This window comes from Ovis aries, chromosome 17 (genome assembly GCF_016772045.2).
Source record: "Ovis aries strain OAR_USU_Benz2616 breed Rambouillet chromosome 17, ARS-UI_Ramb_v3.0, whole genome shotgun sequence".
NCBI classification, from domain to species: Eukaryota; Metazoa; Chordata; class Mammalia; order Artiodactyla; family Bovidae; genus Ovis; species Ovis aries.
In genome coordinates, this window is record NC_056070.1 from 24,579,284 (window position 1) to 24,603,671 (window position 24,388).

Below are 24,388 nucleotides of genomic sequence, written 5' to 3' on the forward strand. Positions count from 1 at the left end.
GTCTGAAAAAAATTCTGATGAACACTGTCCCCCAACTGCCCTTTCAGGCTAGCCACACACTGAGCATTTCACATCTTCAGTGTTTATTACTGTCATGATTTGCACTTTTAAGCAAAAGTTAGAAATTTGAGTGCAATCTTTGCTCTTCTTTCTCTATACTTAATTAGTTGCTGGGTCCTATTAATTCTATAGGTCTTACATGTATTTTATATCCAATACTTCCTTGCCAGCCTAATTAGTCATTTCTTACTGAAAACCCTAGTAATACTTCAACTAGGATGCTGTGAAACTTATAACTACTATACCTTATTTGTTTCTTCTATCCAAAACATCTATTGTATTAATTCTGGGAAAATATTAACATTAGTGACAGAGAAATACTTCTAAAACACAAATCTAATTATTTTACTAGTCATCACCTTTTATAGACTTGTCATTGGCTACCAATTGCCTGGGTTTCCCTGGTGGCTCAGCAGTAAGGAATCTGCCTGCAATGCAGAAGGCACAGGTTCGATCCCTGGACCAGAAAGATACCCTGGAGAAGGAAATAGCAACCCACTCCAGTATTCTTGCAGGGAAATCCCATGAACAGAGGAGTCTGGTAGGCTACAGTCCAAGAGGCCACAAAAGAGTTGAACACATCTTACCGACTGAACAACAATAACAACTCATTGCTTATTGGATAAAAATCAAAACCAGATTAAGAACTAGTAATATCTGTAGCACTATTTTGTTACCTATAGTGCAGTACATTGAAGTACATTTATTCTCTCAATCAAACACAATGTATATGACTAATATCCTTATCATAATCATGATCATGTGTTGAACAAAGTCTCCAAGCCAGGTCTTTTATACTGAGCACAGATTTAAATTACCTATGTGCAGTTCTGTGCTATGCTCATTCACTAAGTCATGTTCGACTCCTTGCAACCCATGTGCTGTGCTGTGCTTAGTCACTTAGTCATGTCCACCTCTTTGTGACCCCATGGACTCTAGCCCTCCAGGCTCTTCTGTTCATGGAGATTCTCCCGGAAAGAATACTAGGGTGGGTTGCCATGCCCTCCTCCAGGGATCTTCCCAACCTAGGGATCAAACCCAGGTCTCTCTCATGGCAGGTGGATTCTTTATCATCTGAGCCACCAGGGAAGCCCAAGAACACTGGAGTGGATAGCCTATGCCTTCTCCAGGAGATCTTCTCAACTCAGGACTTGAACTAGGGTCTCCTGCATTGCAGGTGGATTTCTTATCAGCTGAGTTACCAGGGAAGCCCTCGTAACCCATACCACCACTTTATTGGAAGTGTGCTGCTGCAACCTAGGATTAAAGCATAAGCTAAGAGGACAGATGATCAAAAATAATTTTTATTTTTGAAATTGCTTCAAGGTGGTCATTTTATCCAACCTAAACCAACTGATTTCTCTAAAATTTGAATGAAGAAGCACAAGGTTAGGCCTGTAGTGACAGCCACTGGATTTAAGAAGTTTGTGTTAAGACTGAACTGGGCTAGTAATAACCAAAACCACTTTGCCATTGTGAAAGAATAAGAACCAATAGCCTTTAAAGAACAAAGACTGATAAAGGGAGTGAAGGGAAGCAGGCAAAGGAGAGGGGATAGGTAGATCAACAGAGAAAATAAACCTAGAGAATCATTTAGACCTGCTGTGTGAAGATTTTGCTAAAATTAGGTCCCATGGGATGTTCTGATGGATTACCGTATATCCTCTTTTATGTAAACCAACTTCAGGGGGATCTTACCCTTTGCAACTTAGTTATCCCTAGGTTAAATGCTATACCAAATCAATGTTTCCTAAATTTAAGGTGCATTCTTTATCTTCTCTTCATTACCCTCTCAAAACATTTCAAATACTATAACATTTTGTTTTCCTTTCCTTCTGAGTTTGCAACTATTCAAGGATTACTTCAATATCAACTTTGACTTCCAATGTTTGTTTTCTGGTGTGTGATGTTTATTTTAGTTTAGCATATTATCCAGTGAGTATATTTGTACTGATTATTTTAAATTAAAATAATTTTTTCCTAATATTCTCTCACTGTGCAGCTTGAGTTAGTAAGACTTTTCTCAACTTGCTGCTCTCATAATATATATATTTTTTTGCTTCTATCTTGACCCCTTTGAAATAACATAGTCATGTTTGCTGCTTTCAAATCCTCTAGAATCTCTCCCAAGTCTAGTGAACTTTAAAAAATGTCAGTTAAAGGTTCACTGGTTTTCTTGTTCACTTCCTTTAAAATTCATGGATAGCCGCCATCGAGACGGCTGCTCTGTCTACTTGAAGCACAGTGCCGTTAGCAGTTCTGCTTTTTATCTGTACCTTTCTCACTCTTTTTCTTACAATTTTATGAAATCTATTCCTGGTTGAAAAATATCTTATTTCTTATTTTTTCTGAACACAGATATAAATAAGCATTTTTGCTTACCATGATGGAAATGATAGTGATATAACTTTGTTACTGGGGAGAATGTTTTTAAAATACTGAAATTAAAATATCAGCAAATACAAGTAGTTTAAATAAGGATTATATAATTATTTTATAAATGTTTTAAAATCATTTATTAAGTTATTTAAATAAATTTCCAATGGAAAGTTTCAAGGGAACTAAAAACCTATTTTGTAGCTCCTTAGAAATTGTGTGCAAAGCCTTACTGCTTACCTTATGATAATTTTTTCCTTGAGAAAAAGGAGTTCAGTAAAGCCATAAGTATGTAAATATATATTCTCCCCTAAAAATGAGACTATAAATTAGAGTTCTATTATGCAAACATTTAGTCATGTTAGCTATGGCTAACAAAAAATTACACAAGTGAATACTATGTTGATATTTTAATAAAGATATATGTATAGATTTTCCAGGCAATAGTACTGGAGTGGATTGCCATTTCCTTCTCCAGGGGATCTTCCCAAACCAGGGCTTGAACCTGGGTCTCCTGCATTGCAGACAGATGCTTTACCATCTGAGCCACCAGGGAAGTCCCTTATATAGAGACAAAATAAGAGTAATTCTCTAAATAAAGATTTAATATACATTGTCATGAATGCAAATTTATAGTTTTAGTGTAGGTGGGTTTAACTGTAGGTGCATATTCAAAAAGTGACTATCTAGGTCTTAATAAATCATTGACTTGGAATTTGAGAAATTTAATCTTAGGAAGTACAAACAAATATTTATTTCCAAAGATTATCAGAAACATTTACTTGTTCATAATATTTTATAGTAGTATATTCATGAAATATTATAGTCAAATCATGTTATGAAATATTCCCAAACTTTTAAAACTGTTTAATCAGATAAGATAGGCCATATAGACAGGTCTGAGGTTTATTGAAATGTTCTTAGTGGTAAATCAAATAAATATTTCCCCTTTTCAGTTTTCCATGACAATTCACATTAAAAACTCCTGTATATTTCAGTGGAAATTGTTTTACTCTCTGTGTGTTTATAGGTTTTATATAATTAACTAAAAAGAAGGCCCATTTTTGTATTTGTAGTTCATATTTCTATTTTGTATTTCCAAGACTCACCTGCCTGGAAATAAGTTGCCAGCAGAAATGTCTACTGGGTACTGACAGATTAGATCCTTAAATTTTATAAAACGCAATGTGACTTGTGTTGTTATGAAAAATGTTTTATTCAATATAATTGCTTCATATTATATATAATGCAAGAAATTAGTGTGAATTAAACCATGTTTGCATGGCATAATAAAGAATTGAACTTTTTTAAAATGTGAAATCTCACTGTTTATATATTTTTAATATGAAAAGAACAACATTCCCGTATTTTTTCTTAACCTCCTGAGGATGTTTTCAAATTAATCTTTCCTTGTTTTTGAAGAAGGTGCAACAAAAATTTATCATGGCTAATGATTTAAGTTCTGAATGTAATAGATATTAAGGAGAAGGGACAGTAACACTGGACTGGGATTGGTAAAGCAGTAGAAGGAAAGAAGAGTGTTTAAGGGAAATGAAGGAAAAAAAAGATGGCTTTCCCTAGTAATAAAGTAGGTCAACAAGTCAAAACAAAACACGTTTTGAAAAAGTTTTGAGCTGCTGAAGGGCTAAACCCTAGTGATTAGTCTGGAAGGGAAGCCCAGGAAGGGAGAAGGCCTGGTGGGAGAGTGATTTAAGGCCCTGTTGGTGACAGTGGTAGCTCATGGAAAAGCACTTTGAGTCATTACCTACCCAACCCCATCCACCTAGAGTGAACAACACCAATGGCTGTGCCCCAGGACTGGGGAAGAGTATCAAACATTCTGTTCATCACAGATGGAAGGAACAGAGCCCCTGTCAGTCACAGGGCTGCCCAGAAGAATTTAGCTTCAGGTTGTCTGGGCTGGGAGAGAAAGGTGGAGAGCTGGGCAGAGCAGTGAGCTAGAGTGGGCTGTCTGTTGAGTGACCCAACTGTTGGGTGGCCTGTCTCCAGGGTGCTATGCAGGGCAGGCCAGAGTTGCTGCTGCAGCTCATGTCATTTCTTGGCAACACCTGCTCTTGGGGTGCTCTGAGGAGGGAGTTTGTAGTAACTGTCCCACACATGGCAACTCTCCCTTCTTAGCTTGGGCAAGATACCTTCAGAGAAGATCTAACTAGATCTCTAAGGTATGAGACAAATCAATCCTATACAGCTCTGTACTCTTATCCCCCCCCCCCCCCGCTAAATTTTAGCAACTTGCTGCACTGCTGAATTTATTTTATCAGCATCAGGGACCTGCTTAGAGTTACTTAGCTCCCAGGAAATCCTCAACCATCTCTGGTCCTATTATTTGAAAGCCACAAATAGTGGCTAGGGAAATTTATCCCTACCTCTTCTGTTAGATCTCCAAGTTCTAAGTGAACTTAGGCAGGAGTCAGAGTCAAAAGAAGGATCAAAGATCCTCCATGGAAACAAAAAAAGAAAAAATACATCAACAATGCACTAGCATCCCCCAAGGAGGCTGCACTGCTTCCTGTTAGCACTCCCCAAGACCACTGGCCATGTCAGGTGAATTGTGCCGTGGGCGAGCCTAACAGTTTCTAAGACCTGGTGGTGAAATCCTTGTGGGACCATCAAACTTGAAAATAATCCACTCATACCCATGTAGAATGTAACCCAGACACAGAGAGATGCCCTGCAAGATTTTCAGGCCTTTTGTTCTTCATAATGGCATTATGCTTAATAAACTACCCTACTCATTGTGCCAATTTGTCAAGAGCTCATTTGAGCCAGAAGGAGATGAGCTGCCAAAAGTCAGAGTACTGGTTTGAAGCAACAAGCCAAAAGGTAAGAATCAAGACTTTCATTACCTACTGTTATAGTATAAGCAGGGCTTCCCCAGTGGCTCAGAGGTAGAGACTCCATCTGAAATGTAGGAGCCACAGGAGATGCAGGTTCCATCCTTGGGTGGGCAAGATCCCGTGGAAGAGAGCATGGCAACCCATTCCAATATTCTTGCCTGAAGAATCCCATGAAACAAGGAGCCTGGAGGGCTACAGTCCATAGCATTATGAAGAGTCAAACAAGACTTAGCACATATGCACATAGTGTAAGCTAGAGACTCAACTAGGGAAAGCATCGACTTCCTCAGTTCCATTTTCTTATATAGAATATGTACTGGTCAATACTATATACAAAATACCTAAGCAACTGGTTCCAAATAGGAAAAGGTGTACGTCAAGGCTGTATATTGTCACCCTGCTTATTTAACTAATATGCAGAGTACATCATGAGAAACACTGGGCTGGAAGAAACACAAGCTGGAATCAAGATTGCCGGGAGAAATATCAATAACCTCAGATATGCAGATGACACCACCCTTATGGCAGAAAGTGAAGAGGAACTCAAAAGCCTCTTGATGAAAGTGAAAGTGGAGAGTGAAAAAGTTGGCTTAAAGCTCAACATTCAGAAAACGAAGATCATGGCATCCGGTCCCATCACTTCACGGGAAATAGATGGAGAAACAGTGCAAACAGTGTCAGACTTTATTTTTTTGGGGCTCCAAAATCACCGCAGATGGTGACTGCAGCCATGAAATTAAAAGACGCTTGCTCCTTGGAAGAAAAGTTATGACCAACCTAGATAGCATATTCAAAAGCAGGGACATTACTTTGCCGACTAAGGTCTGTCTAGTCAAGGCTATTGTTTTTCCTGTGGTCATGTATGGATGTGAGAGTTGGACTGTGAAGAAGGCTGAGCGCCGAAGAATTGCTGCTTTTGAACTGTGGTGTTGGAGAAAACTCTTGAGAGTCCCTTGGACTGCAAGGAGATCCAACCAGTCCATTCTGAAGGAGATCAACCCTGGGATTTCTTTGGAGGGAATGATGCTAAAGCTGAAAGTCCAGTACTTTGGCGACCTCATGTGAAGAGTTGACTCATTGGAAAAGACTCTGATGCTGGGAGGGATTGGGGGCAGTAGGAGAAAGGGACGACCGAGGATGAGATGGCTGGATGGCATCACGGACTCGATGGACATGAGTCTGAGTGAACTCCGGGAGATGATGATGAATAGGGAGGCGTGGCGTGCTGCGATTCATGGGATCGCAAAGAGTCGGACAAGACTAAGCGAATGAACTGAACTGAAGCAACAAGGACCTACATATACTGCAGGAAACTGTATTCAATATTCTATAATCACTTGCAATGAAAAAAAAATTCTGAGAACAATAAATATATTGAAACCATACTGGAATGGGTTGCCATGCCCTTCTCCAGGGGGTCTTCTCAACCCAAGGATTGAACCTAGGTCTCCTGCAATGCAGGCAGATTCTTCACCGACTATGCCACCAGACACCTTTTGTAAATCAACTATATTTCAATTTTTAAAAAAAAAGTTTAAAAAAAAAGGCAGGTGACTTAGCACAGACCTCAAAGCCATCTCTCACCTCCAAAGGAGCCCAGAACAAAAGGCTTCTGAAGTTTCATGGATACAGCATTCAGAAGAAAGAAAAAAGGAGACAGCTAGGAATAGAATACTTCTAGGTACTGAGAGTAGGGAAAATATGTCTTCACAATACCACCCCAACCCCTTGGCCCATAAGGAGGCTTGAGCTGAGATGCCTAAGGAAAATCTTGACTGACAACCTTAGATAAATAATCTAGGAATGTAGGTCCTTGAGGCAGTAATGCAAACTGCATGAGTATGGTAGCCAGAGAGGCCAGAATCCTTGCCAGCAGCCTATCAGGAAACTGTAATGTTGTGTATCAGGGTTAGCATGGGAAGGGCAGCTTTCTCCAGTGTGTCCTGCCAGGTGAATACATTGTAGCTGTTCATAGTCCCCCCTGAAAAGCCACAAATGCATTTTTGTCCAAGAGCTAGCCTCCCCATGATGCTAAAGCTGAAACTCCAGTACTTTGGCCACCTCATGCAAAGAGTTGACTCATTGGAAAAGACTCTGATGCTGGGAGGGATTGGGGACAGGAGGAAAGGGGGACGACAGAGGATGAGATGGCTGGATGGCATCACTGACTCGATGGACGTGAGTCTGAGTAAACTCCGGGAGTTGGTGATGGACAGGGAGGCCTGGCGTGCTGCGATTCATGGGGTCGCAAAGAGTCGGACTCGACTGAGCGACTGAAATGAACTGAACTAACCTCAAATGGTAGAAACAATATTTAAACATGTGTAGTCTCACTTCAGGAGAAGGCAATGGCACCCCACTCCAGCACTCTTGCCTGTAAAATCCCATGGACGGAGGAGACTGGTGGGCTGCGGTCCCTGGGGTCGCTGAGTCGGACATGACTGAGCGTCTTCATGTTCCCTTTTCACTTTCATGCATTGGAGAAGGAAATGGCAACCCACTCCAATGTTCTTGCCTGGAGAATCCCAGGGACAGGGGAGCCTGGTTGGCTGCCGTCTATGAGGTCGCACAGAGTCGGACATGACTGAAGTGACTTAGCAGCAGCAGCAGTGTCTGACTTCAACAAGCAACGAGAAGCGCTTAATTATTACATTGTGATGCCCCTATGGTACATACTGTTAGGGAGTGAAAAATGCTTGTAAGATTTTCTCTTGATTTTTGGTTCTTAGGAATTTAACTAAGTTGTGGATAAGAGTGGTTTTCTTCAAAGTTAACCCATTTGAGTTTTGCTGAGATTCTTGAATTTATAAATTTATATCCTCCAGTGTTTGAAGATAATTTTAAACAATTTAACTTTTCAAATATTTTTCTGCCTCACTTTCTCTCATTTTTCTTTCTGGGATTTGAGTTAGCCACATATGAGACCTTCTGCATTCCCCTCCAGATCCATGGAATTCTGTTCATTATTTTTCTATTTTTTCTCTTATTGGATAATTTTCATTGATCTATTTTCAAGTCCACTGGCCCTTTTCTCTTTCAACTCCTTTCTGTCACTTTATCTACTAGGGGATTTTTTTTTTTAATTTAATATATTGATTTTACAGTTTTATAATATCTGTTTGGTTCTTTCCAATATTTTCTTCTTCTTTTTCATTTCTTCTTCTTCTCCTGTCATTTTATCTATGTCAAGAGTAAATTCCTTTACCTTATTGCCCTTAGTTAAGATAGTCCGCTTTGAGTTCTTATTTTATATTTTCAATAAAATATAAAATATGTGTGTGGGGCCATTACAGGGTGAACTCTATTAGCTATCTTTTCCTTTGAGAACATTTTCATGCCTTTTGTTTGCTATATTCCTTTACAGGCTATTGAAATATTTGTTTAACCAGGCAATTCACTTTATTAGACTCAAGTTGCAGACTCTCTCTTGCCTACTCTGGATGGTAGCTTAAATGTCAGTTCAGTGTAATCTCACTTCACTGTTTAAATTCATGGTTCATATGTTATCCTGAGATCTGGGTAGAGTTTAAATATACATTTTGGAGTTAGCTTTCTCTGGCTCTCTCCTTTCCAGGAAATCTTGCCCCAAGCACGTCTAGAAACCTTGGTTCCCTTGACTCCTACCCCTGATACTGTAAACCAGAATCCAGGTAGTCTGTGGACTGGGCAGAGTCACCGAAATCACAGACTCACCCCATGCTGTTTGCTTTTTCTCTGTGTCATCTCCCCTGTAAAGTCTGCTTATTTTGTCCACTCTCCTGAGCCCTTTATATATGACTCTAGGTACAGTCTGTGTTTGTGTGCCTGTTCTGATAAATTTTAACTTTTTATAATAGATTTGTATATGTTTTTTCATAGCAAATGATAACATAAATTTTATTCATATATTTTATTCAGTCATGACATACCTAGCTTTCTCTTAATTTTTATCAATATTTATAGGCTATTTAGTTTGCAGGTTTTTTCCAAGTTATTTCCAATCTCAAAAAATATTCTAATATATTCAGTTTAAAACTCCATATTTAATAGGCTTGCACAGTTCAAACCTGTTTTTCAAGGGTCAACTGTATTTGTAAGGTAAAGTTGAGAAAATTTGCTGAGCAGTTTGATTCTTGATGTGAAAGAAAAAAAAGAACCTAATCAATAATTAATTTGAGAAAATACACATGTAGATTTGTTATTAAATGTTATAGAAGAATCCAAGAAGCCCACTGGGATTCAGGTTTGACTTTGGATATATCAATTCTGCACTGCCCAAGTAGCATTGAGGGGCTTCCTAGGTAGTGCTAGTGATAAAGACCCTGACTGCTAGTGCAGCAGACACAAGAGACATAGGTTAGATCCCCGGGTTGGAAAGATCCCCTAAAAGAGGGCATGGCAACACACTCCAGTATTCTTGCCTGGAGGGCTACAGCCCATGTTGTCATAAAAGAAGAAAGTGAAAGTGAAGTCACTCAGTGGTGTCCGACTCTTTGCAACCCCGTGGACTATCCTCCCTCCATGGGATTCTCCAGGCAAGAATACTGGAGTAGGTTGCCAATTCATTCTCCAGGGGATCCTCCCAACCCAGGGATCGAACCCACATCTCCTGCATTGCAGGAGACATTTTAATCTCTGAGCCATCAGGGAAACACAACTGTTTGACTAAGAACCATGTGGTATTTAAGTGATCATTCAGTTGTGTAATTTAGCCAAGATGATCGAATTAAAGATATAAATTTGGAGTAATTGATGTAAAGATAGTATTTAATACCATGGTGTCAGATGATATCACTTAGCAAGGAAAGTGTATAGTTAAATGCCTATGGACAAACACCAGCCGTGGCCACATTTAGGGTTGGGTAAGAACAATTCATATACTAGAGGACTGATACAGAAATGCCAGTGGGGTAGGTGGGTGCAGAAGATTATGTTAGCACAGAAGCCGAGTGAACAAAACACTTAAAAAGAAGAGAATGATTGAGTCAAAGTTTGTAATATTTGTCTAACGCGTGGGCTTAGAATTAGTTACTGAATAGTACTATATTATCAGGGGACTTTGATGAGAGTCATATTTTAGAAGCAAATTTGATCTGAGAAACATGATACAAAATGAAGACATCTCCCTTTTGTATACTTTCCTTTAATCAGCTTCTCTGTTCTCTGTGTTTTTCCCACTTTCACATACGTGTGACTCTTTGGCCTACTTTCTCAACTTGAAGGCCTCAGCATGCATTTTGAAGCTTTTACAAAGTACAGGTTAAATAAAATGTTATGTTCTCCATGAAACTTACTGCAATCTTTCCCACTCAATGAACTTTTCCCCTTTTTTAAGTGCCGATGGCACATCAAAATCCCATTCTGAGACTATCACTTTGTACTTTGCATTATCTGTCCTTGCAGAGGACCGAGGCTGTATCTCTTTCTAATTCCAGCCCCCACTAGCACCAGTCATGCCACTGTTTGTTAAATTAGATAAAAATGTCACTCAATGAAAGTATAATCCATAGAGAATCTGAGCTGGATCAGGATTTATGTTAACTCTAAGCTTTTATTTTGTGCAGCAAAATTCCTTATTACCCCCAAATTTGTTCAGAAACACTCAAACTGAAGCATAATTCCTTATGGTGACTAATGGAAAATATCCCAAATTAATAATATTTCAATAAAAGAAAATATTTCTACTTCTTTTTAAATTTTCCTTGGGTTTATTTCTCCATTCATGTTTTCTATACTCATTAGGAAAATAAGAATATAAAAGTCAAAGAAACAGGTAGCTTGATCAAACGTTCCCAGTTTCTTAGATTGTGGTTGTATAATACACAAGGTCTGAACAATTTCTATGAATATGGATCAGAATCTGAACTTCTGTGTTCTTTGAGCTGGAAGATAGCTGGAGCCTGCTTTCTAAGTCACTCTAATACTGCACAAAGATTAAGAAATATTAAGGTTGCAATTTTTAATGCATAGATTTGCTGGAGAATAAATGTAAATAAACACTCTGGAATAAAAACCTCTATTTTATTTATAGGCAAATACCCTCAACAATTTAAAAAAACTATATATCCATTTAAATTATACATTATCTATTTACAAATTAATCATGTTGGGTCAAGTTGGTCATGAATAAGAATGAGTAATAATTACATGTGATATTCTTTTTACTTTAAAATTTTTTTTTTATTTATTTATTTATTTTTTTTTTAGTTTTTATTTTTTAAATTTTACAATCTTTAATTCTTACATGCATTCCCAAACATGAACCCCCTCCCACCTCCCTCCCCATAACATCTTTCTGGGTCATCCCCATGCACCAGCCCCAAGCATGCTGCATCCTGCGTCAGACATAGACTGGCGATTCAATTCACATGATAGTATACATGTTAGAATGGCATTCTCCCAAATCATCCCACCCTCTCCCTCTCCCTCTGAGTCCAAAAGTCCGTTATCTTCCTAAATTCCATATATGTGTTAGTATACTGTATTGGTGTTTTTCTTTCTGGCTTACTTCACTCTGTATAATCGGCTCCAGTTTTATCCATCTCATCAGAACTGATTCAAATGAATTCTTTTAACGGCTGAGTAATACTCCATTGTGTATATGTACCACAGCTTTCTTATCCATTCATCTGCTGATGGACATCTAGGTTGTTTCCATGTCCTGGCTATTATAAACAGTGCTGCGATGAACATTGGGGTACATGTGTCTCTTTCAATTCTGGTTTCCTCGGTGTGTATGCCCAGAAGTGGGATTGCTGGGTCATAAGGTAGTTCTATTTGCAATTTTTAAGGAATCTCCACACTGTTTTCCATAGTGGCTGTACTAGTTGCATTTATTGCTTGCAGATTTTTGGATCGCAGCCATTCTGACTGGTGTGAAGTGGTACCTCATTGTGGTTTTGATTTGCATTTCTCTAATAATGAGTGATTCTGCACAACAAAGGAAAATATAAGCAAGGTGAAAAGACAGCCTTCTGAATGGGGAGAAAATAATAGCAAATGAAGCAACTGACAAACAACTAATCTCAAAAATATACAAGCAACTTATGCAGCTCAACTCCAGAAAAATAAACGACCCAATCAAAAAATGGGCCAAAGAACTAAATAGACATTTCTCCAAAGAAGACATACGGATGGCTAACAAACACATGAAAAGGTGCTCAACATCACTCATTACTTTAAAATTTAATTCCATCATAGTTTGTGACAGAATTGGACTAAAGAAATTCAATGTCTCAATTTGTCACTGTAAATTCTATATTATGATAGCTAGGGTAAAAATATTACTTTTATCCATGTTATTTTTGAGGTCATATAGGTTGGCTCTGTCAAATGTGTCTAATAATCTTGAGTCACATTTAATAAGCATAGTCTGTTAACTAATTGTAGAACAGTTAAACTCAAATAGAAACAGTAGATCCAAATTTGAGGTAGAGGACTTTTCTCCACATTTTGTTATCCCTAAACGCCATCAAATTCTTGCTCCACAGAGGTGGGAATGAGTTACCTGACAAGCGTACAACATAAATTTGTCAGGTTCCTTAACTGGGTAGAGCTAATCTAAAGAAAGACCACAAGCATCAAGGACCCAGGAGCCATAATGCCTAGATTCAAATTCTAGCTCTGCCACTTACTCACAGTATGACTTTGGGCAAATAAAGACTTTCCTCATCATCAAAAGTGGGATGTGTGTGTGTGTTTAGTCACTCAGTTGTGTCCAACTCTTTGCAACTCCATGAACTATACCCAGCCAGGCTACTTTGTTCATGGGATTCTCCAGGCAGGGATAATGGAGTGGGTAGCCATTCCCTTTTCTAGGGGATCTTCCTGACCCAGAGATGGAACTGGAGTCTCCTGCCTTGCAGGCAGATTCTTTACCATCTGAGCTACCAGGGAAACTGCTTAAAGGTGGAAGGATAATGCTAATACCTATATTATGCTGTTTTATTGGGCATAAAATAGTAAATATATTTTAAAGTGCTTAGAAGATTACATCTAGGTGGCAGATGGCCTAACTCACTGAACAGGTACATGGAAAAGAAAAAGACTGGAAGATGGTAGACAAGGAGGTCTGAGTGAATGAGAGGGCTTGTGCACGAATGGGCAATAGAATGTGAAGATTTCTGTGTCTCATGTTAGTTCCCATGATAAAACATCTGCATGGAAAAGGCATGAACCACCAAACAGAGAAAATGATTCCACTTACAAGCCAGACTTCATCAGTGTGCATCCCAGAACTGCCCAGAGGGCCCAGGAATATTGTAGCCTCAGTGACAGAGGAGGCTGAAGATGTGTACAACAGTGGGGTATCCTACCTACCAAGGGCTTCCCAGGTGGCACAGTGGTAAAGAAACTGCCTGCTAATGCAGGAAGCACAAGAGACATGGGATTTTAACTTCCCTGGGTAGGGAAGATCCACTGGAGGAGGAAATGGCAACCCACTCCAGTATTCTTGCCTGGGAAGTTGTATGAACAGAGGAGCCTGGCTACTCTTCATGGGGTCACAAAGAGCTGGACATGACTGAGTCACTGAGCACACAGACACATCTGCTTACCAAGTCCATTTTATCTGCTATCAGCTGCTTGCCCCACTTGCCAGCAAAATGTCAGTATCCCAGAGGAACCAAGCATCACACCACTCTAACAGGAACCTTTGCTCAGTGTGTTATGAGATGTAAACCAGATGTAAAGCACTCTCTCCTCATTGCTCTTTTTACAGTATAAATTCCTCCCTATACGTTGTGTGGCTAAAACATCCCCTGAATTTTGAATTTCAATTCCTAGTTCAGTCATAGGAAACACTCTTTCCACGTCATGTGGCAACCTGTATGGGAGGGGAGTTGGAGGAGAATGGATAAATGTATATATTTGGTTGAGTCCCTTCGGTGTTCACCTGAAACTATCACAAAATTATTAATTGGATATACCCCAAAACAAAATAAAAAGTCTAAATAAAAAAAAGGAACACCCTCTAATCAATATTCATCTCTGTTTTAAGGTGTTGAAACCCCATCTCCATGTTATAGCAATTTAATCTATATCTAAACAGTAATTTCAGTAATATACCCCCAATAAAGATTTGCATATATATATATATATATATATATATATATATATTTCCATTTTCTCATTCTTGTACTTTCACTCCTCAGAACAATATAATCTGGGTTTTGTGCCAACATTTATCTGAAACAACTTTTTAAAATCAGCTAAAATCTCCATTCTGACTAAAATGAGCATCTTTCAGTTACTATCTTATTTTCAGACTGAAGATTCCAAACTCCTGTATGAACTCCCATGTTGCTAGCCCAAAGGCACCTCAAATTCAGTGTCTTCAAAGCTAAGCCCTCACGATCTTTTTTCAGACTCAGCTATCTTCCATTTTTCTGCCTCTCATTAAATGACCTCACCTTCTATTCTATTGTATCGGTCAGCTATCTAAGACTAAGCTTTAAAGTCTCACACTCCCATCATTTTATGTTGAGCACCAGCCCTGTTGATTTTAACTCTGTCACTTAAACTGCCCTTTACCCAGAATCTTCATTGCACTATCTTTTTCTAATTAGCTTTAAGCTTTTGACACTGGAACAGACTCCTAACTTAAATCTTTCATCTCCTCTAGCTTTCTTCCAAGTCATAACCATACTGCAGCAAATATGATTTTATCAAAATATAATACACTAGCACCGCATTCTCTTCTGAGAAAATTCACTTCAAAATGATACCATGCCTTTTTATTGAAGAACAATAACATTAAAGTGGCTAGGAAGGTCCTGCAAGTTTGCCCCTATCTGCTTCTCCTTCTGCATCCATCCATGCTCTTCTCCACCCTGATGACTGCATCTCAGTCACTCTGCCATCCTTCAGTTATTCAGCAGACCAGGCATTGCTTGCCATAGATTTGCCCAGGTAGTTTTATTCATTAGTTTAGCTCAAAATGTTGCACATTTACCTTTTCCTCATTTAAAAATGTGTGTAGAATGAATGAGTAGGATGAATACCTTAAATTATAGCTTAGTGGGAAGTGTACCCAGTTCAAAAGTTGAGCCAAAATTGTGAAACAGCAATCACAAGAAAGATAGATGGATATTTAAAGAGAAAAGGGGGCATGATTGAACACGGAATTGAGATACACTAGGAGACAACGGATAATTTAAGGAGTCAGGAACATTGCACACACAGCACTTTGTACTTTTTATTTAGAACCATATATATATATATTCATATACATATACATATATATACAGGAAAACTGCTGTACCTCACCATTGCAACCATCTGTAGTGTCCTCTGTCACTGTGGCTACAATATTCCTGGGCTACAATTGTTTATTGTTGTTAAAAAAAAGTCTGTTAATTACATACTTTCTTATTTTATTGTTCTGTTTCTGAATTTTCCTCGCCAAATACACATTTCATCATTTCAATATGATTATTCAACTATTTAATTATATTTAATAAGTATTAATCATTTGATGGAAAATAAACATGGTATCACTTCAACTTTCTTGTATTCTTTTCTTTGTGTGTTGACCAAATTTGTATTTCTCAAACATTAAGGAGGACATTTACCTTTCAATGTATATAATTACTCATATGGTTCTTTATACCAACACTACAAGCCCACATACAGTATGGTAAAATATGTAAGATTTTACAGATAATTATACAGATTCTAATATAGAGAATTATAATATCATATATTTAGTGCAATTGTAGCTTATCTCAAAAACATATATGAGTTGTTATAAATACTGTTAGCATTTTTTTTATTTTTGCTGGGAATATTCATGCTTTCTACTCTTGGGGTGCTACCTATCAGAAAAATTAGTTAATTCTCCTATTTTTAAAGAAACATGTGTGATTAGAGGAGTATTAGTAAAATACTTTTCTACAATTAATAAAATTTTATCTTTGATGTTTATTTTAAAATTAATCTTAAAGCTGCATTTCTTTACATTTTGATGTTATAATATATATTTGTTCATTTAGATGATTAAGACATTTTAAAATAAAATATGTTAATCAGCATTAAAAATTTAAATATAAACAGAAGTAAATCTATCTGGTAGGTACTATGGAAAAATAGTTGTGTACTAAAGGAAAATGAACTAATCTTTAAGTAGATACTATAGATTCATTTCAGCCAACAATGGCCATAATTTGTACATGTTTCAGACAGATCTCTTATTCTTCTAGAGAACACAAACTATGGATATTCATTAATTTTTATAATTTTTAAGCATTGGGAAAACTTTAATTTTTTCCAGTTTTTGTTCCAAAGTATGTATGCAAAAATATTTATCACATATATAAGTACACTATATCTTAAATCAAATATTATATAAATGAATATACAAAGATATATGAAAAAAATAAATTTTAAAGCACCTTTGTCAGTCCACTTAGTTAAGAATGAGATTATCAAACTACTGAAAACTTCCAATGGGCAATTGTTTCAAATATTACATTCTTTTCCCAGTTCCTCCTATCAAGTAAATACTATTCTAAATTGTAAGATTTTCATTCCCCTGAATTAAATGCAAGTCTAAATAAATTTTAATAAACTTTGAGATATATTCTTAAGCTATATGAAAAATGTGAATAATAATGATAAAATGAAGATATGAGCACTCACAACAAAGCTTAAAAGAAATAATTCTGCTATCAAAATTTTGAAGTGCACATTGTATTCCTCCCAGATTCTTATAATACAGAATTTTGTGTTTTAATTTATTTATTTTACAGTTTTCCTGTGTAAATATATATATATGTATCCTAAATAGTATACTTTTTAGTTTTGAATTTTTAACTTACTATATACTCATCTGAAACTGTTTTTTCATTATTATGTTGATTAGATTTATCATCATTAATATCTATACTTGTATTTTAGTTATATTAATCATTCATAATATACATTGGATAAACAAAATAAATATATATATATATCTAGAGGAGAGTGAAAAAGTTAACTTAAAGCTCAATATTCAGAAAATTAAGATCCATGGCATCCAGTCCCAACACTTCATGGCAAATAGATGGGGAAACAGTGTTAACAGTGGCTGACTTTATTTTGGGGGCTCCAAAATCACTGCAGATGGTGACGGCAGCCATGAAATTAAAAGACGCATACTCCTTGGAAGGAAAGTTATGACCAACCTAGAGAGCATATTCAAAAGCAGAGACATTACTTTGCCAACAAAGGTCCATCTAGTCAAGGGTATGGTTTTTCCACTAGTCATGTATGGATGTCACAGTTGGACTATGAAGAAAGGTGAGTGCCGAAGAATTGATGCTTTTGAACTGTGGTGTTGGAGAAGACTCTTGAGAGTGCCTTGGACTGCAAGGAGATCCAACCAGTCCATCCTAAAGGAGATCAGTCTTGAGTGTTCATTGGGAGGACTGATGTTGAAGCTGAAACTCCAGTACTTTGGCCACCTGATGCAAAGAGCTGACTCATTTGAAAAGACCCTGGTGCTGGGAAAGATTGAGGGCAGAAGGAGAAGGGGACAACAGAGGATGAGATGGTTAGATGCATCACTGACTCAATGGACATGAGTTGGGTGAACTCCAGTAGCTGCTGATGAACAAGGAGGCCTGGCGTGCTGGAGTCCTTTGGGGTTGCAAAGAGTCAGACATGACTGAGCAACTGAACTGAACTGATAGGCATTTAGTTTTTTCAAGTTTGCCTATTATTTTGTTGTTGTTTATTCACCAAGTCATGTCTGACTCTTTATAACCCCACATGTTGTAGCCCACCCAGTTCCTCCATCCATGAAATTCTCCAGGGAAGAATACTGGAGTGGGTAGCCATTCTTTTCTCCAGGGGATCTTCTCGACCCAGGGATCAAACCTGGGTCTCCTACATTGCAGGTGAATTCTTTACCACCTCAAGGCCCCCAGAGAAGCCTTATTTATTATCATAATATTACTATTTACATTATTATTTATATCTCCATAGACAAACATGCAATTGTTCTCTAGGGTATGTGCTTGAATGTGGACTCACTGGATCTCAGTGCATAACCTGTTACTTTGCCATTTACTTGTATTTTTCCTAACTTACATGAAAAAAAAAAATTATGTTTCAAATGTTATAGTCTCCTTATATTGGTTCTGGTGGGGACTGACCAATTACTTATACCTGAAAATGGTTGTTTTCCATTTTTAAATTAACTTTTATTGGAGATAACCTATAGAGAGTAACATTCATGATTATTAAGTGTACAATTTAATGTACAAATGTATATACTTGTATAACCATCACATAGATCTAAGTATGAAGCACTAGTAGAGTTTTAGAAGCTTCCTTCTTGCTTTGAATATACTGTCAAAGGTTATCACCATTCTGACTCCTGTCAACAAATGTTAGGATTACCTGTTTTTGACGTTCATTTAAATGGAAAAGTATAGAATACATTTTTTGATGTCCAGCTTCTTTGTTTAACATTTTGTCTATTATGAGCATCATGTTATAATCTACTACACTACCTCATTATTATACTAGAACATGGGATTATGTTTTAGAAATATATCTCAGATTATTTATCCCTTCTATCATTGATGGATAATTGAAATACTTCCAGCTTTTTATCTCCCCTCATAGCTCAGCTGGTAAAGAATCTAGCTTCTATTCAGGAGATCCCAATTTGATTCCTGGGTCAGGAAGATTTGCTGGAGAAGGGACAGGCTATCCACTCCAATATTCTTGGTCTTCCCTGGTGGTTCAGGTGGTAAAGAATCACCAGCAATGTGAAAGATCCAGGATTGATCCCTGGGTTGAGAAGATCCCCTGGAGAAAGGAACAGCTACCAACTCCAGTATTCTGACCTGGAGAATTCCATGGACTGTATAGTCCACAGTTTTGCAGAGTCAGACACTGAGTGACTTTCATGTCATTTCCAATCAAATTAAAAAAAAAAAAAAGAAAATCAAGTTATTATAAACATTATCAACCCATATGTTGTACAGACACTAATTTCTCCTGTTGTTCCTCTTCAGTCACTTAGTCATGTCTGACTCTTTGTGACCCCATGGATTGCAACATGCCAGGCTTCCCTGTGTTTCACTACCTTCCAGAGTTTGTTCAAATTCATGTCTATTGAGTCAGTGATGTCATGCAAACATCTCATCCTGTCATCCCCTTCTCCTTCTGCCCTCAATCATTCCCAGCATCAGGGTCTTTTCCAGTGAGTCAGCTCATCCCATCAGGTGGCGAAAGTATTGGAGCTTCGGCTTCAGCATCTGTCCTTCCAATGAATATTTAGGGTTGATTTCCCTTAGGATTGACTGGTTTGATCTCCTTGTAGTCCAAGAGACTCTCAAGAGTCTTCTCCAGCACCACAGTTTGAAAGTATCAATTCTTCTGTGCTTAGTCTACATTATGGTCCACCACTCTTGGGCATATAGTAAATGATATACTATTTAGTGAGCCATTGGTTATGTGAATTCCAGTTTTAGTAGATTCTGCTAAATTGATTTTTTACCACATTGATAGAAATTTGTAATCCTCTAGCTATATATGAAACTTCCAGGTGTTCTGATAATTTTCAATGCCTAGCTTTTAATTATCTTTTTTTGTTGGATCTATAATTTTGTCTCAGTGTGGTTTTATATTTTCATTTTCTCATTTCTCCATTCTCCATATATTAACATTTCTCCATGTTGCTAAATAATTGGGCTACATTCCAGGTGATTATTGACTATTTGGATATCCTCTATTCTGAAGTGATTGTTCAAAGTTCTGCCTAATTTTTAAATGATTGGGTTATCTATTTTTACTTATTGACTTGTAGGAATTCTTTATATAGTCCTTTCACATTCCTATGTATACACTTTTTCCTCTTCTTTCTACTAAACAGAAGGTTTTAAAAGATCGATGATGTCCAAATTGTCCATACTTTTTTTGATGGTTAGACTCTTGTGTTACATTTAAGAAATTACTTCCCCAATCTGATATACAGAAAATATTTTTCTATAGTAGGTTCTAGAAGATTTATTCTTTCACCATTTGCATGTAGGTCTTGATATATTTGGGATTAATTTTATGCAAAACGAAAGGAATGGGTCAAAGTTTATATTTTCCTTATGGAAATTCAATTGACTATCTATTAAAAAGGTCATTCTTTACCCACTTAAGGCATATTTCCAACAATTTTGTTGTTGCTCTGTGTGGAATTTTATTATTTTATTTTATTATAGTATGAATTCATGCTTTCTGGTATACCAGGTCTTGGAATTTTTCAATGTCTTTTATGCTGGTTTCTTCTCTTAGATATTACTTTATTCTTGCTGCTGCCAGTTTTCTTTGGGCATAAACAACCTTCAGTTCAGTTCAGTCGCTCACTCGTGTCCGGCTCTTTGCAACCCCATGAATCGCAGCACGCCAGGCCTCCCTGTCCATCACCAACTCCCAGAGTTCACTCAGACTCACGTCCATTAAAAGACTTTAAATAAAAATTTGTTCTTGTGGCTTATGCTCTTTTCTGTTACCTCCCCAACACTCCCTCAACACAAGATGCATAAATTCCATCTTCAAACCAGGTTGAAGATGAAATTATTTTTCATTTATACACTCTCAAGTCAGGCTTCTTTCCTTCTGACCATCAAACAGAACAAGACAAGAAAATTAAAATTATTTATGTAATTTCCCTCTAAAGTTTGGTTTGATTTGTTTTGTTCTTCCTAATCACATATTGAGGATGACATTTTCTGTAGTCAAAGCTTTATGTAGATTCTATTTCTGACCTATGAGCAGTAAAGCCAGTATCTAGCTTATTGACAGAAGCCACAGGTCATTGCCAGCCTCTGGACATACTTTTCCTTTTGTCTTAGTCACTTTCAGTTTCCTTGTTGTTTTTAGTCTCTAAGATTTTTCTTCCATCCCCTACCCCCATGCCCATACCAGGTCAACAGTGAACTTAAAACATGCTAAATATTTAAAGTTTTTTAATTATAAAAATATTTTAATTGTCATAGGTGCTTCTTTACTGATATATTAACTAAAATGGTTCCGCAGCCGGTATCATGACCAATTTTGAAGCAGCAGACATCGGCAGAATCTTATTGTGTGCAACAATTTTAGTATGATACAAAAATATCTGTGGGTTATATTGGCAATAGTGTCAGAGACAATTCCATCATACTGTAGTATGTTTATGTCTATTTCATAATGAAAAGAACTGGTAAATTTCAGTTAGAGATACATTAGGAGAACAAGGATGAATTTTTCCCACCCAAATTCATAGAATCCAGGAGAGGAACCGCTGCCCTAAAGTAAAAAGAAATAAGAAATCTTATAAAACATGTCGTTTTAATACATTATATACTTGCTCTTTCTCGGTCTCTCTGTCCCTCCCTCAAAACAATTTTTTTAAATTAATGATATCTAAATTATCTATACTTTTGGTTGGACTTTTTGATGTAGTATTTACGAAATTATTTCTTTCAGTATGGTTATTTCAGATATCTTGTCTGCTATATAAATCAAAACTATGACGAGTTTGCTGAGACAATACTAATAAGAGCACAGAAGAAACAAACAAAGCATGTCTTTAGACCATATTTTCCTTTTGTTTGGTAAATGACATAGTCATATTAGAAAAAAGTTTATGTTTCTGGGAATGAAAACTTAAAAACAATTCTAAGTACCTTCTTCATTATCAGATCAATCACTAAAACTGTAGCTTTTATATTTAAACAAAATTTTCTGAGTTTTGGTGAAATCATGTTTTACATATATACAATCACAAAATTCAAGTCCTGAATATGAACTGTATAAAATTTACTTAAGTATTAATATTTTAAAATATTGACACATATTTCAGGTTAAATATATTGATGTATAATCAATAATACATCAGCATAAAAAGATAATTTTATATTTGGTGCTATTTTCAAATTTTAGTAACAGAAACATTAAAGCCAGTTTTTTTCTTCTTTCTTTCTTTTTTATTTTTTAAATTTATTTATTTTAATTGGAGGTTAATTACTTTACAATATTGAATTGGTTTTGCCATACATCAACATGACCCTTTCCCCATCCTGAACCCCCCTCCCCTCTCCCTCCCCATACTATGCCTCTGGGTTATACCAGTGCACCAGCCCCAAGCATCCTGTATCATGCATCAACCCCAGACTGGAAATTCATTTCTTATATGATATTATACATATTTCAATGCCATTCTCCCAAATCAACCCATCCTCTCCCTCTCTCACAGAGTCCAAAAGACTGTTCTATACACCTGTGTCTCTTTTACTGTCTCACATACAGGGTTATCATTACCATCTTTCTAAATTCCATATATATGCATTAGTATATATACTGTATTAGTGTTTTTCTTTCTGGCTTACTTCACTCTGTATAACAGGCTTCAGTTTCATCCACCTCATTAGAACTGATTCAAATGGATTCTTTTTAATGGCTGAGTAATACTCCATTGTGTATATGTACCACAGCTTTCTTATCCATTCACCTGCTGATGGACATCTAGGTTGCTTCCATGTCCTGGCTATTATAAACAGTGCTGTGATGAACATTGGGGTACATGTGTCTCTTTCAACTCTGGTTTCCTTGGTGTGTATGCCCAGCAGTGGGATTGCTGGGTCATAAGGCAGTTCTATATCCAGGTTTTTAAGGAATCTCCACACTGTTCTCCATAGTGGCTGTACTAGTTTGTATTCCCACCAACAGTGTAAGAGGGTTCCCTTTTCTCCACACCCTCTGCACCATTTATTGCTTTTAGAATTTTGGATCACAGCCATTCTGACTGGCATGAAATGGTACCTCATTGTGGTTTTGATTTGCATCTCTCTGATAATGAGTGATGTTGAGCATCTTCTCATGTGTTTGTTAGCCATCTGTATGTCTTCTTTGGAGAAATGTCTGTTTAGTTCTTTGGCCCGTTTTTTGATTGGGTCGTTTATTTTTCTGGAATTGAGCTGCAGGAGTCGCTTGCATATTTTTGAGATTAGTTGTTTGTCAGTTGCTTCATTTGCTATTATTTTCTCCCATTCAGAAGGCTGTCTTTTCACCTTGCTTATAGTTTCCTTTGTTGTGCAGAAGCTTTTAATTTTAATTAGATCCCATTTGTTTATTTTTGCTTTTATTTCCAGTATTCTAAGAGATGGGTCATAGAGGATCCTGCTGTGATTTATTTTGGAGAGTGTTTTGCCTATGTTCTCCTCTAGGAGTTTTATAGTTCCTGGTCTTAAGTTTAGATCTTTAATCCATTTTGAGTTTACTTTTGTGTATGGTGTTAGAAAGTGTTCTAGTTTCATTATTTTACAAGTGGTTGACCAGTTTTCCCAGCACCACTTGTTAAAGAGATTGTCTTTCATCCACTGCACATTCTTGCCTCCTTTGTCAAAGATAAGGTGTCCATAGTGCGTGATGTCCATAAGGTGCGTGGATTTATCTCTGGGCTTTCTGTTTTGTTCCATTGGTCTATATTTCTGTCTTTGTGCCAGTACCATACGCTCTTGATGACTGTGGCTTTGTAGTAGAGCCTGAAGTCAGGCAGGTTGATTCCTCCAGTTCCATTCTTCTTTCTCAAGATTGCTTTGGCTATTTGTATTTCCATACAACTTGTGAAATTATTTGTTCTAGCTCTGTAAAAAATACCGTTGGTAGCTTGATAGGGATTGCACAGAATCTATAGATAGCTTTGGGTAGTATACTCATTTTCACTATATTGATTCTTCCAATCCATGAACATGGTATATTTCTCCATCTATTAGCGTGGGCTTCCCTGGTGGCTCAGAGGTTAAAGCGTCTGCCTGCAAGGTGGGAGACCAGGGTTCAATCCCTGGGTCGGGAAGATCCCCTGGAGAAGGAAATAGCAACCCACTCCAGTATTCTTGCCTGGAGAATCCCATGGATGGAGGAGCCTGGTAGGTTACAGTCAATGGGATCGCAAAGAGTCGGACACGACTGAGCGACTTCACCTCACTTGATTTCTTTCACTAGTGTTTTATAGTTTTCTATATATAGGTCTTTAGTTTCTTTAGGTAGATATATTCCTAAGTATTTTATTCTTTTCCTTGCAGTGGTGAATGGAATTGTTTCCTTAATTTCTGCTTCTATTTTCTCATTGTTAGTGTATAGGAATGCAA

The 24,388-nt window shown here is 37.1% G+C and overlaps 1 long non-coding RNA gene and 1 other non-coding gene across 2 annotated transcripts in view; one reads left to right on the plus strand and one right to left on the minus strand.

Moving 5' to 3' along the window:
* The window catches only part of LOC105602770 (uncharacterized), a 115,087-nt gene that overhangs the window by 5,969 nt on the left and 84,730 nt on the right, over window positions 1-24,388 (plus strand). The window lies entirely within an intron of this gene.
* TRNAC-GCA (transfer RNA cysteine (anticodon GCA)) lies at window positions 2,921-2,992 on the minus strand. Its single transcript has one exon. It is a non-coding gene; the product is annotated as a tRNA-Cys (tRNA).